Below are 15,435 nucleotides of genomic sequence, written 5' to 3'. Positions count from 1 at the left end.
TTTTCACAGGGACTTTCTTTAGGCGTTCTTACATGGGAACTTCTTCCAAATAGCCTGCTCTCACGCCTCCGAGAAGGGCCCCCCCCCCCCCCCGGGATTATATTTGGAGTGACAACACCACACCTTCAGTGCCTTGAATTATTTTCTTTCTTCCTAATGCCTCCGTGGGTGTAAGCTGGTGATACCATAGGCGAGGCGTTATTGTTTCGAGTCTGTGAATGTTCAATATCGGAGGACAGTGACAATTACTATTTTATGAATACTTCCTTGTGTCACGACCTTCCCTAAGAGGCCGACGAATTGTCTTTAGCTCAGGGAGCCCAGAGTGTGCAGCGATCCCCGTATTTGGTCTTGTTTCTCTATACCACCGGGTGCCTAACTAAAATAGGGGCTCTCCCCCTCCTCCCAACAGCTTCAGTGCAGCGAAGGGAGCGACATCCTTGAGGTCTGGGTGTAAATCTGTGGCTACCGAACAGGGCGGAGAGCTGAGGACAGCTGAGGACGGCCGGGGGTCACGATTAGCTGGGGCCCCTGCGGGGCGGCTGGTTTTGCCCCCCCGGGGGCAGCGCAGGGCAGCCCTGGGGGGTGTTTCCCGCCCCCGGGGAAACAGCGGGGCAGGGGCAGCCCGGTGCGGGAGGCCCAGGAACCGGCAGCTCCGCGTCCCGGCAGCCGGGGGCGCTGCTTTGGAGTCGGGGCACTGGGCCTGCGGGGCAAAGCCCCTCCGCGACACCGTGGGCTCCGCCAGCCGCAGGCTAGAGGGGGCGGGTTGAGCTTGGCCGGGCCGGGAGAGCCTGTCCCGCCTCTTGGCGGGACTCGAGCTGCTTGCAGGGCCAGTCGGTGTCGGCAGGAGCGGCTTTCAGTTTTCATTGAGGCTGCTGGTTACTGGTTAACATCCCCACCCACGTTTCAGTTTGTTTAGTAAATCGATCTGATGCTTGGGCTGAGGCTGCTGCACTGTCGCCATTGAGCAAAGTTAATTCCCCCCTCCCCGCTCTCCACATACACACGATCTCTCCTCCTCCTTCCCTCTACAGCATATGGTAAAGACGGTGCCAGCCGCACCAAACAAGTCACGCAGCCCAGCGCCGGGACGCCCGAGGGGAGCCGGGGGGTGCGGGGAGGCAGGAAGCCCGGGGGATGCCGCCTCCCTGAGCCGCAACCGCGCCGCCGGAGGCCGAGGGACGGGGCGGCCCCGCCGGTAAGTTCCCGGGAGCTGGAGGCGCCGGCGGCCGCCAAGTGACACCGCCCCGCGCAGCCCGCCGCGCCGGAGGGGGCAAGCGTGCAATGTGGGGAAAGTCGACCGTGCCCGTGGGAAAGCGTTCAGGAGCCGCCCTGGTGACATTCCATGTTATACATATTTTACTTTTTAATGTATATATAATATATACTTTTTCCCTCCCCAATACTCCTGGTCACGTGCCCCTGTTGTCAGCGCCCCCGGCGCTCCAGAAGAAACGCACCACTTTGGGCGCAGCCGCGGGCCCCGGGGCGGGGGTCACGGGTGCGTGTCCCGGACGCGGCCGCCCAGCGCAGCACAGTTGCGCTGCGCACTGCCCTGGTGCGCGCTACTGCGCCCGTGCGAGCCGCCCCGGCCCCGGCCCGCGGCTCGAGGACCGGTTGCGGTGCAGGCTGGGGCTGTGCTCTGTCATTTGTGACTCCTTGGAGGCTGAAGTCACGACTTTGCACCGGGTTTAGGAGGATTTTCTAATGTCTTTTTTAGTTTTGCCTCCCTGATTTATTTCTTCGCCCTAAGAATGAACTGTGCAGATTTGTTATTGAAGGGCTGCCTGTAGTAATAGCGCTTGGCTGGTGATGGATGCCTTGATAGAGAATCCTGAAATACTTACTATATACATAATTATATAATTATCAGGGAGAAAATGTCTAACAGGGGGAAAGCAAGCAAAGGATGGGGTTTGCAGGTGGACACAGCAGTGTTTCCAGTGTTTTTTTGCATTGTTGCAGGTGCACTGTTTACAGGGTACCTTTGATGAAGGCCAGCTTTCAGATGTCACTCGCACCTGTGAGTTGAACATCTGTTCCTGTACACTGAAATAGAAGGTACAGTCAAGCATTTTGGGAAGTGGACAGGAGGTTGCAACAATAACACTATTCAAAGCCAGTTTTCACATTTGCAACAATGAATACCGTTCCATAGTAAACTATGGGTGTGTTAAATTGGACCTTCCTTTATGTAGGCCTTTTCTTGTACAGTGCTGCACATGCATTTATTTACTGTGATTTTTTATCAAGGACAGTAGGGTACTTTGTAGTACCATCTTTGTTGACTGAGTTAGTGGACAAGACTGACTATGCTACACAGCTGTCAAAGTCCCCGAGTTGCTTAAGTGCTGAAGAAAACTATAAAGTGCTATGTAATTCCCCATATTCCTTAAGAACAGAAGTTCTTACAACTTAGGTAGGAGGCTTATAAAACATTTATATACATGCAGGTGATTTTCAAATGTTATGAACAATATTTTGGTAATTTCATTCTTTTCCTTTTTTTCTAGTCATATGATAAGGGAAAAAGGGATAAAATGCTCAGTAGTCACACAGTTCACACTTCTCATTATCTTCCAGTCTTTGAAGCACTGACAGGAAAAAAGAATTTTAAAAGCACAATTTCCATTGCCCAGCACTCATCTCCCTGACCTTCTCTTCATATTGAAGTGCACCAGGCTGCCTAAGGCTCACTTCATACACATATTTTAAATAAATAAATAAATAAATATGCTGTTACATTTGTTCATGGTGTTACTGTTTAATTTTAGTAGCTTACACATTTAGACCTATTTCCAATAAACACAAATTTTGTGTTTCCTTAATATGGATCATAACTTTCTTGGCAGCTTCTCTCATAAAACTAGGGGAAAATCTCTGTTTCAAAATTTTATCCTTAGTAGCAGTAGTGTGGAACTAGAGCATTTCAGAGGTCCAGTTTGCATTTACAAGACAGCTATTTTAAGTACCCTTAGGCAGTGTATTGGGGAAAGCTTCAGGTGGCTTGGAGTTACCACTGCCCTCTGTCCTGCATCCCAACAGAGAAGAATACAGGAGGTACAATGAGGAAAATGGAATTCCTGTGGCCTGGCTATAATAGCCAGTTCCTTGGATGGCCAGTTGAAGTTTGTTGCTAATTTGCGCATTAAATCCTCTCCAGGCCAGCTTCCTAACAAAAGCATTCTACTATAAACACATCTTTGCTACACCCATTCCTCGAGGCATAGCCTAGTATTGCTTGGTCAAATTTGAGTCTCTGAATCAAGTCCTGTTTGATTCCACAGACTTTACCAAACAGCTACGGTAGTGCAAGAACAGAACTCGATCCATGTGGTTGACACAGCTTCTGCTTCAAACTTTGTGGCAGAATTTATATTGTGCATATGGACTTAATACTACAAGAGACTGAACATATTGTCTCTTCAAGCTTTTTTTTTCGTGTGGGGTGGAAAAATGGTGTCCAGCACATGTCATCGGTGTTATGTAGAAATCTGCATCATGCACATCAATTTCCACTGGCTACTAGAAACATTACTTTAGAAAATAACTGATTCTTCTTAGCAGGTCACTAATTGAAAGAGACTTTCTGGGAAAAAGTAGAAATCAAACCTAGTAGTGTGGTAACCCATGTGATGTTAAAAAACAACTTTTGTCTGATTGCTTTTGTTTATTTGGGAATTGAGCATTACAACAACAATAATCACAACTGATTTAATACGGTATATTGGTGGCGTATATGGTATAATGGGGTTCTGAGCTGAGCAGATTGTGCTTTTATATCTGTTAAGTAGCAGGGGCAATGTAGTTTATATATATTAATTGATAAACGGACTCTTTCAGTGCGGGGATCTCTCTCTGTCTTACTCCTCAGTGATTTCAGGGTTCATCTCTTGCTTGCGATTTTTGAAATTTTCTCTGATTTTTTTCTTCTCATTTTTTATTTAATGAAGTATGTCAGCTGTTTTAAAGTCTTTCATTTGTGTCTTTAAAAGTGAATATAAAGCGTAAAAATTAGTTTGGTTTGCCTATGTTGAGTCCTGTTGCTACAGAGTACGTAATATTAAATAATTCTGGTAATGTAGACTGGTAATGTAGACTGCTTTAGAATATAAAGAAAATCTTTATTTCTGTGGTAGTTACCTGTTGTACATGGTAATGTGTTCTAATAAAATTTAATTTCTCAGTGAAAGTATCACTGTAACACAAAATAATGTTGTGGGAAGGCATGGCTCTTAGATTCTGATGTATCTTAATGAATGATGCATTATATAATGTATCATGATGAAAAAACATGGAAACACATTTCTAACGATTAAGGCATTTGAATGTCTTGCAACAGCTTTGATTGAGTCAAATATTTTTCATTTCAAATCCTCAACTTTAAAACAGCACCCCCTGAAAATCAGGTCAGAATGCTGTGTGTAATGTCAGAGCTGAAATCTATCAAACTGAAGGGCTCCAACAACATTTTCAAACCTTTCTCAATTGTCAATTTAAGTTAATTGAAAATGAAAGGTCTCGCTTTCAGGATTGGGCCGTTTAAATAGAAGCCTGCTGCTTTCATTTTGTAGAAGGGCAATCTCCCTCCACATACGTGTTTTTAAAAGGTTCATTCATAATTCTCCCTTCACACTTCTATTGGAAATGACAGAATTCATTATTTTGAGTTCTCAAACTATTTTTCTGCAACTTGGGTGATGAATTGTATGAGATTTACTTCATAACATGGCATGGCAACCCACAAGATTTAAAATTCTCAAGGCTTGATCTGTCTCTTTCTGGCATTCAGCTGGCACAGCCGCAGGAAGCCTCCCTGTGCATCTTCTGCCTGTTACAGAGTAGGATGTTGGGATTTTTTTATTTAATACTTACCAGGAAAAAGACTCGTACCCTTGCTCGGTAATTCACTAGAGGTATCCAGGCAACAAGGACATACATTACAGTCAGCAGTATACAAGATGTTGTGTGGATTTTTCTTGCCTTCTGTTTAGCTGGGATTCCAACTGCAACAGACATATACAAATAGCACTATTTCCTGTATCCCTAGCATGGTGAAGTTTTCCCCTAGACTTTTATTTTTATCTTACTTGTATTTAGTTCTGTGGTGGAAGAGGATTTCTTGATGTGTATGTATGACAATACCTGCCCAAACACAGGGATTTAGCTCAGGCGGGAGAGGGGAGATCTAGCCTCCTTGAAATGACAGATACGATTCAGCTTGCAATTGATAGTGCATCTGTGGCAATGTTGCAATGAGAATCCCCTTTCTGAGAATAATTTTTGCATGAGGTTGCTAGGCTACCCTAGCCTGGTTTGTACTTGTCTGAGACAGCAATGTCCATCAGTAACCAGCTACTTGCTAACCAAACTAGGCCTCATTGGCATAAAGTTATGCAGATTCAATTTCCCTTTTTCTTTGTTAAATAAGTTGGTTGGTTTGTTGTTTTTTTTTCCCATTAACTGCTGAGATGTAGAGTCTCAACACTGGGCACAAGTGGACCAGTTCATGCTCTTAGAGGTGGTCCAGAGGCTTCGAGATTGCTCAATGAGACCACCGTTGGGTCATGTATCTCAGGCACTTTTTGTGCCTTCTGCAGCTACACAGTTTCTTCTTCCTTTTTTTTTTTGTTTTGTTTTGTTGCAAATCGATGACTATGATGAGAACAATGATTTTTACTGATACCACTGTTTCTGTCATCTGTTTCAGAATCACACCCCAAAGTGTCTTGCAGACAGTATATTTTGCTATGTTCTTCAGGATAATTATGCTTAATTCCTTTTGCAAGGAAATGTCAGACTGACATTAGATTAGCAGACAAAATTCTCCCTGTAGAGGTCTAGACCCTGCTCAGGCAAGTGAGGCAACTACCACACTGTGATTGCACATTAATACACACTAATTGTCTTCTTTCTAAACCTCATGCATGTAGTCAGTTGTTGGCTTGCACCTGCTATTGTATTTCCAAGGGAGAAATTATGATTTTAAAAATGGGCAGGATTTTGTTCACCAAACTGCTGACTTCACCTGTTTATTAGTCCCCTGCTCCCAACTGCTAGAGAAGTTGAAAACAGTCTTTTCTGCTGGACCGTTTGGTAGCCACGCTATGACCCTTTTAGGTGGTATAGAGATCCTTCCTGTATGTTGTTGGCTGTATATGTAGATTCATAATCATTTCTGGGCAGTTACACTTTGATTCCTATTTCTTCCTTAGTCCTCACAAAAATGGAAATAGGCTTTTTATGTGCAAACAGTGAAAACAATGTATAGCTTTTACTGCTGGTTCTGATTTTGGGGGTAGACACGATCTACATAACAGGTATGTATTATTCTTATTTAATATCCTTTTTGACGTTTGGGAGAACAGTGATATCCCTGACTTTAATGTGCAAATCCAAAACATTTCAAAAAGATTTACATTTTTAAAGAGGCTTTAATGTCTTCTGAGCCTCTTGTCTCAGTTCATGTTTTACAGTGTCTTACCCTATATTATTGCTTCTAACTTTTTTTCTTTTTATCTGACTTTCTGAGCTCAGTGACTTTTTATATTGATATTAAACATGTAATTTTAACAAATGGTTTAGGGACACTTAGAGGCAGTGCTTTTTAATTTACTTAAGTTTTGAAGTGCCAGAACTTGGTCTGACATAAGTTTAAGGCAAAATTTTTGATTTAATCATAGTAATATGAATAACTTCAGCCATGATAGTAAGAGGGAAAAAAAAACACAGAGGAAGGCAGTTTTGAAATCAGATTTTTCTTGCTGTGTTTCATTTTAAAATTTTCTAGATAAATTACAGGGATACAAGCAAGTCCCTTTTAAGAGTTTGGCATTGATATCTAAGCTTTCATGGAAAACCAGACAATTTTTTAAAAGAAAAAACAATATCTGCAAAAGTAAAAAATAAAAGGAAGTCTCCACTGGAATTTCCCCAAAGAACAAAAAGTAGCTTCAGGATTAGGGGGAAGAAGCTTAGTTGTAAAAATGTAAAATGCATTAAGCTAATTGTGGGTGTATTAGGCTAACTTTGTGGGTGATTTTTGTTTGTTTGTTTGTTATGGCTTGTTTTTGGTTTAAAGTGAGTCAAGATGAAAAGAACTTATCTCACATAAAAAGTGCTTTAAAGGGTCTGTATCTCCTTAAGTACTGTTATTCAGCACTGGGAATAAAACATAATTGGGAAGAATCAGAACCCCAGCTCCCAGGAATCTATAATCCATACTACATTTAAGAATCTAGATTCTGTACTTCACAGGAACACAAGTCTGGTTTGACCCTTTGGATAACTTGGGGTCCATCTTCTTAGATTTTTCAGGATTCATGCAGATGCTCTTTTGCAGATAAGTAAGAGTGGAGAAGGACAGTACAAGTTCCCTGCCACAGGCTGATGCATTTCACGTCCATTTTCAGGCTCAGCTGAGATGCGGCAGCTCAAGGCATTAGCACTGCTGGCATGTCCACTTAATCTCCCACCTTTCCTGAAGGGCATTGTCCCCATAACAAAAGTGTCAGGATTGATACATACCTTGTCTGTGGCTGAGACAGGTGCTTAAAATGCCAGATAACGGGAACGCTTGCATTGATATGGTGGATGTTGAACTTCCGTGGCTGAGGTAGGGGTGGGCGGCTATCTCTGCTGTCCCCTTTGAAAGGAATGGTCAGTTCTGAGGAGAACTGAGGCTGAAGTTTTAGAATATTGAAGCTGTGCCTCAACAAATTGTTCTGTCATCAAACTATCTTTTATTTTCCTGACAAAAAGAGTAAGCTGACTAGGGCATAAAAATAGGGATATTTGCCTGCTCAAAAAACTGACTGAGGTTAACTCATTTCTCATGTTTAATAATTGATTAGTGGTTAATAGGAGAACAAGTAACTCCACTATAGTAATGTTTCCAATAGCAAGACTGTAAAGGCCTTTTAAATAATGGAGCAAAAGTGTGAAACTTTCAATTAATAGGTTTATATTCCAAGGGCAAGGAAATGGTAAGTAGTTTGCTGGCTCTGGCTGAGAAAGGGATTGAAATTTTAACAGAAATTTGACCATGAATTTTGTTAGTACAGAGCTTAGCAGTGCGTTTTTTACTTATTTTAATCCAATAGGTCAAGTAATTTATTTGCCAAGATGTATTTGAAGCTGAAAAAAGGTAGATATTGAAAAGCACTCCCAGTGATCATTCCCAAAATCCTGTGGTACCAGAGGGCTTAAATGAGCACTCTGAAATTAGGATACATGTATGAATTGCAAAAGCCTTGGCAGGTAGAAAATGAGCACAGCTGTGAACAGCCTGAAGAACACATCAATGAGGTTGCAGCAAACTTTTTAACGCCTTATGTTCGCCTTTTGCATTTGGTAGCCTTGAATTTCTAAGGCAGAGCTGTTGCTGTCCACAAGAGGATGAAAGCCACATTGCACAGCCTGTCAAGCCAACAGAGTGCTTGTTAAACCTCAGCTGTATAAGGAAGGTCACGAAGGAAAACTCCTCCTGGTACACAATATCAGTTGGACAAAGTAATGTAGTTAAATAGTTGTGGGGAAGCTGCTCTAGGAAGTAACTGTGAAAACAGCTTCTCTGTCTTCCTTGTCTTGTAATTTTAGGTAGTCAAAGTAGTAGATTTCTAGTTTTCGGTTTAAGAACTCTGTTCTACGTCAGGCCAGTACAACTCAAAACAGAAACTTTAGGGAGCTCTGGCCTGAACCCTCTAATGCTTTAAAAATTTTAAAATGGATTGTGTGGTGCACTTCTCTGGAAAGGTTATATCTACCCACCACAAGTGCAGGCTGTGATCCTGGAAAATTAAAGATGCTCCATTTCTCTTAGCTAGATAAAGAATTCGGTGTTTCCTGTAATGCTTGGGAAGTCAAGATGTACTTCTTTGGATGCAAGAAAAATCTGTGGCTTGTCAGCTGCTGTTTGCAGGAATCTCTTTCAGCTGAAATGCTTTCCATAGGCAGTTTGGATTTGGTGTGACAAAGAACACAAGCATCCTCATCTTTGCCTCTTTATCTGTGTCCTGATCCTAATACCACTGAATTCAAAATTCAAACACATTTTTTGGTCAGACCTAATGTGGCTATTTGAGATGACCTTGAACTTAGTGTAGTTATATCAGAACTGTAAGAGGAGCTTGTGTATGCACAAGCATATCTCCTTGCTGAGATCACTGGGACCTACTTACAGTGTATCTCAAGCTTTAGATGCAGCATTTGGATTTATATATATTTTCTATATTTGTGAATCATACAAGTCAGCAAGTTGCTTGCGTTCTTGCCCTGATACAAAACATTTAATGCTGTTATTACTATGTGACATATTTAGATTCCTGTTGAAAATCAATAACCTTCCTATAAAGCAAGTCTTACATCCTTTCTAAAATTAATTTAAAATCATTTTGTATGCCTCATTAGCTTTGTAATTCAAGAAAGAATAAAAGAAAAAGAAGACAAACCAGCCACCTAATATTAAACAGTGAATGTAATTTAATTTTTCCAACCAAAGGGGATGTTTATGACCCTAAACATATCTGTTAGTCTATAAATACCTGCGTTTATAGTTGAACAGAACAGTGTTTGTCAAACTGTGATTTGTCAGACACTTAGTGATGATACACAGTATGGTGTAGGTAGTATGAGGCCACTGCCACCTTCTTTCTTTCATGTGCTGTATTTCTTTCTTATATTTCTAAATGCATTCCTAAAGATTCTATGCAATCACCCATTAGAAAGTGGATGGTCCATGTGAATAAATATCGAAATTGTTTTAAAAACAGGCCCTATGCTTAGGTACAGTCAACATTTAAAGCAAAGGGGTTTAAGTTCCTAAAAGGCACCATATAACATAGAAGAATATTGTTGACTTTTATATAAAACTTCCAGTGAGTGTTTGGAGCTTCTTTGAGCAGATTATAGTGCGAGAAAGGGTCACTTTTATGCATAGCTGGCAACCTTTAATGATACTGAATCTTTGAAATTCTTTGAAGTAACCCTTTGAGAATTACTCCAAACGAAATAAGCGGGATGGGGTTGATGATGACCTGCAGAAAAACCTGAAGATAGGCATTATTTGAGTAAGAAAAATATTGAATGTCATATGTAATGAATGTGTGAAGAAATAAGATTTGCTATGCTTATAAGTACGGTGACACCTACTTTTTCATGTAGTAAAATGTGCAGCAATATCAAAACAGATGCAGCTATACTAGACATAGTTGTAAGAAAAAATTTTAACAGGTGCTTCGTTAAACAATTCTTACCTTTTATAAAGTATATATATTTTATATATATTTATATTTTCATATTTATTTATGTTTATTTCCAATATGCAGCTAATGTTTAGGAATTTTAAATTAAGCAAACTGTTTATTTAAATTAATTTTTAAAAAATAATCTTGACCAAAATAAAGGCCAGAGCAATAAATATTTCAGTGTTTGTTTGTTGTTTTTGTTTTTGCTTGGTTATTTTTGTCAATAGATCCTCAAAATAAAAATCAAGATATAAAATTCAAATTAAAGTTGGAATAATTGTTTGGCTAGTCGAGGTCTTGACCAACATAGAATCATAGAATCATAGAATCGTTAGGGTTGGAAAGGACCTTAAGATCATCTAGTTACAACCCCCCTGCTGTGGGCAGGGACACCTTACACTAAACCATATCACCCAAGGCTTCGTCCAACCTGGTCTTGAACACTGCCAGGAATGGAGCATTCACAGCCTCCCTGGGCAGCCTATTCCAGTGCCTCACCACCCTCACAGGAAAGAATTTCCGTCTTATATCCAACCTAAACTTCCCCTGTTTAAGTTTTAACCCGTTGCCCCTTGTCCTATCACTACAGTCCCTAATGAATAGTCCCTCCCCAGCATCCCTATAGGCCCCCTTCAGATACTGGAAGGCTGCTATGAGGTCTCCATGCAGCCTTCTCTTCTCCAGGCTGAACAGCCCCAACTTTCTCAGCCTGTCTTCACACGGGAGGTGCTCCAATCCCCTGATCATCCTCGTGGCCCTTCTCTGGACTTGTTCCAACAGTTCCATGTCCTTTTTATGTTGAGGACACCAGAACTGCACACAATACTGCAGGTGAGGTCTCACAAGAGCAGAGTAGAGGGGCAGGATCACCTCCTTCGACCTGCTGGTCGCACTCCTTTTGATGCAGCCCAGAATATGGTTGATTTTCTGGCCTGCAAGCGCACACTGCCAGCTCATGTTCATTTTCTCATCAACCAACACCCCCAAGTCCTTCTCTGCAGGCATGCTTTGAATCTCTTCCCTGCCCTACCTGTAGCGCCTGGGATTGCTCCAACATGTTTTTCAGTTTCTAGGAACTTCACTTAGAACACCTTGGAATGATGTTCCACATGTAAGAACCTTACTGTGGACTGCTGCTTAAATAAATAATTAAGGTTTAGCAAGCTATGTTGAGAAACGGAGTTGGTTGAAGTGAAGGAAACCTACACATTTTTGATTCCCCAAGCAATTTCTTTATGCTTGTTTATTGAGCCTTAATACCTATTCTGTGTTGATAACTATCCAAACAGGTCATTTGACACTTCCCATGTGTCTCTAAAAAACAGTTATGCATATTTTTATTTAAGCAAAATTGTGATTTTTTTTTTAACCTATATGAAGGTAAAACTTGATTTTTCCCACTATATACATTTTCTTCTGTGTTTATGTTAGCTGTTCAATTCCATCTGAATTGCCTTGCCCTAGATAAATCAAGGTAAGTATGTGCAAGTTATAGACATAGTATTAATAAGTAAGGAAAGTGTTCAAAGGTGTTTTTTTTTTTTTGCTTCACAAATGCTGATCATATATGCCTGGGTTGTGTGTGTGTGACGGGAGCATCATTCAGTGTGTTAGAGGGTGGATTACAGTCTGTACATCTGTAGGACTGGAGAGCTTGGGTTTAGGGCAGAAAGAGATGTAGTTGAACTGAAAACAGATGGAAGTCAAGATGATGTATTTGGTGAAGATGTGTGTGGGGCATATTTCCAAAGTCTCTGCTCTTCCACTTTACATTTGGAAGGAATGAAATGAAGTGACTAGCTTCTAGCACCTAAATCGCTTTGGCCAGGACTATCACAGGTCAGACATCAGTCATAGCAACTACTGAACAGATTTGGACTTCTGCGTGGAGGTATCTTTGAAAAGGGACAAAATCTGCTAAACTTTCCATTGCTAGGTTTGGGTCTGAGTAAGCTGTTCCCCTCACAGTTTTGGGGGAAAAAAAAACCAAGTGAAAAACCAACCCACACTCTGGGTGTCTGCCAAGGAAATTTTAATATATAGAACATGTTTCAGGAATCAGCTGGCAGTTTCTAAACAGATGAGATGCACAAGCAGAAGAACCAGATTAGTGCTGGAATTATGAAATATGGAAGAAGTTGAGAAAGAGTAGAGAGAAGGTGTAAATAATGAAAGGGATGCTTTGTTTGGGCACATCTCGGGCTTTGGTTTTGTAAGATAAGAATTTACTTCAATAGCAGGGACAAAGGAGAAGGGGATATGCTAACGTTGTTAAAGTTAAGCACCACTGAAGCTGATGTGGTTGTTAAGATTATAGGTGACTGACCTCAGGTTCAGTTCTTAGGAAGAAGTAAGGTGATGACCTTGGAGAGAAGAGAAACAGAGCTTTCAGAACTGATCTTTGCAGGAGTCCGCAAAGGAAGGATTCTCTACTTAGACATAAACAAAATATTGAGACTTGCAAAATGAGTGTTTTCCAGGTATAGTAGCAATAGATTTATGTTACAATATTGCAGTGGGGAAGTTGAAGGAGTTAGAGAAATATGCATGTCTTGCAAGGTGTGTATACAGATACAGTGGCAAACAATGATAGGACAAGGGGTAATGGGTACAAACTGGAACACAAGAGGTTCCACTTAAACTTGAGAAGAAACTTCTTCTCAGTGAGGGTGACGGAACACTGGAACAGGCTGCCCAGGGAGGTTGTGGAGTCTCCTTCCCTGGAGACATTCAAAACCCCTCTGGACCCATTCCTGTGTAACATTATCTAGGTGTTCCTGCTCCGGCAGGGGGATTGGACTAGATGATCTTTCGAGGTCCCTTCCAATCTCTAGCATACTGTGATACTGTGATACTGTGATACATGTCAGAGACTTACTTTTAATATAGTGCAGCTTGTCAAGTTCATTTATGTCTCATTGTGTACCATATGCACACTTACGAAATCACATCAGGGTAAACCTGACAAGAAAGAGGTACCAACCTGAAAAGTCATCACGAATTTTTCACTGCAACCTAACTTTCTAAAATCTCTGCTGAATAATTAAAACCCAGCTTTATTAATAAGAATTCCTCTTTGCAGTTGAATTAAGAATTCTAAGTACATCTTTTCAACAATATGAAACTGTTTCAGTAGTCCCAAAGACTCTAGGAACATCATCAACAATATGCTATTATTAGTGTGTCACTGTTATCATGTGGCATGAGGGAATATTTGCGCCAATTCTGCATGCTCTCTTGTTAATTTCTCTGCTGATTGAAATTCAGTTCATTGAGTTACACCAATTTAAAAACCATTGTAAAATTAATTCCATTGTTTTCATTAAAACAGACTTTCATTGTGTGAAACTGATTTTTTAATTCTGTGCTAGCTGCCTTTGCATGTAGTTCCACTGAAGCAGTTGTATGGGCTTGCCTAGCTTGTATCTCAACAATAGCACAGTACGGATACAGACAGTTGCTTGCTCTTGATTGCAAGAATTGCTTAAGGCCACCATTATATGACAGAGAATTTTCTAACTGTAAAGAACCTTACTTGATTATTTGTTTAGCCTTTTTAAGTCACAATTTCACATCCAGTGGCTCAATTCCAGCATTTATAAATGTTTGCTATATAAGTGCTTCAGGGTTTTGTTTGTTTTTTTTTTTTCCAGATTTTTGTTTGAAGGAAAAGCTTCATAATATGAGTTACAGCTATCACAGCGTTCCTGGGGAGGCTTTAGCAGGTGGGGCTCCATACAAAGCTATTAAAGGCTTTGTATGAACAGGAGAAGAAAAACACATGCAGAGATTTAAAGACAGAAATTACAAAGCTTTTAACAGGTAGCATGAGAAAGTGCAATAAATGTCCTAAATTTTGAAACAAAAATAAGATTATCCCTAGCTAAAAGTTCTTTCAACTCTGACAGCCTCTGCACCTAAGTGCTTTGTGCAGAAGTATAGATGACATAAAGGTTTTTGTTGCCTTCCTGGTTACTTGGGCTGTTATATGTCTGAGAGAAAACTCAGATGAGCACAAAGAACTTCTAGGTGTTACCATTACAGTAAATAATTACTATTTATAGTTATCATAGTTTAGCAACAGTAATTCCACCAGATATGTGACAGTCTAGGTCCTCATTTACTTAAACAATAACATATCAGCTGTTTATATTTTATCTGGTAATCACTTTTAAGATCAAGAAGTGCATTTCAGCCAAATCAGTGGTTAACATTGACACTCCAATGTCCCTGGAAGGAGATCTTGTTTTTATTAACACTTTCTTATTCAGCAATGAGAGAGGAGATAATACCTTCCCCATAGTTCAGGTTTACTTGATGAAGCAAAATAACTTTCAGACCTTGTGGGAATGGGACCCATAGGATTGGTTGTGGTCCACTTTCTCATTCGTGATTTTCACTTTTTCATTTTGTTTGAGATTGGATTTGAGAGAGAGCTTTGTTCTGGGCAGTAGTTTATGGCAGTGGGCTGAAGAAATGAGATTTTATTGTATCATAGAACAAATACACAAAGAGAAAATATGTGAAAATTGAAATGACAGAGTAGCTTAGTTGTTGAGGTAGATAAAACAACTAGGTTCTCAAGGAAATGAGGTGGGAACTTTTTTATTCTTGAACTAGATTTAGTTTGAACAAAACCAGTTGAGATGGAAAATGTAGACAATATGAAAACTTGATAAAACAAACAAAAAAGACCTTCATCCTGTGTTTTCTCATAACTTTGTGTTGAAGGATAGTAACGGTGTGATCCCACAGTCCAAAGAAAGGAAACTGTCTTTTGTCCGTGTAATGCAGCTAAAGAAAGAATAGATTAATGTGGATTTCTTTTTACTTTATTTACTATGCAAAATTGCTTTCAGAGCACATTGAGATATTGGAATGCACAGGAAAATCGGTAGCACTCAAATCTGTGTGTTCTGCCAGTTGGCATTATATTTTTATTTTTTTTTAATCTAAAATAAGTTGGTGGGTTTTTTTTTGTTTGGTTGGTTTTTTTTTTTTTTTTTTTTTTTTTTTTTTTTTTTTTCCTTTAGAATCACTGGAGCAAGTTGTGACTGATCTAAGACATGTGAAGTACCCCTTTGTGAATAGGAGGATAAAGCTGGCTTGATGCAATCATGCCACACAGCACTGAGAGATGCACTATTTTGAGCTAAAAAAAGCCAGGAGTGCCAGGGCTCTCCTCTTTCCG

At 40.4% G+C, this 15,435-nt stretch overlaps 1 protein-coding gene across 2 annotated transcripts in view; it reads left to right on the top strand.

Moving 5' to 3' along the window:
- The first annotated feature begins 940 nt into the window (after nt 1-940).
- Nucleotides 941-15,435, top strand: part of HNF4G (hepatocyte nuclear factor 4 gamma) — a 61,952-nt gene continuing 47,457 nt past the window's right edge. Inside the window, exon 1 of one of the 2 annotated variants that reach the window (XM_062633157.1) lies at nt 941-1,198. The gene's annotated coding sequence lies outside the window, so the exon portion shown is untranslated. Of the gene's footprint in view, nt 1,287-15,435 lie in introns of both variants that reach the window. The other variant, XM_062633158.1, reaches the window with a different exon arrangement.

This window comes from Pezoporus occidentalis, unplaced genomic scaffold (genome assembly GCF_034315485.1).
Source record: "Pezoporus occidentalis ecotype Australia unplaced genomic scaffold, CSIRO_AGI_Poc_V1 ctg4, whole genome shotgun sequence".
NCBI lineage: Eukaryota > Metazoa > Chordata > Aves > Psittaciformes > Psittacidae > Pezoporus > Pezoporus occidentalis.
This window is presented reverse-complemented; position numbering and strand designations above follow the sequence as displayed.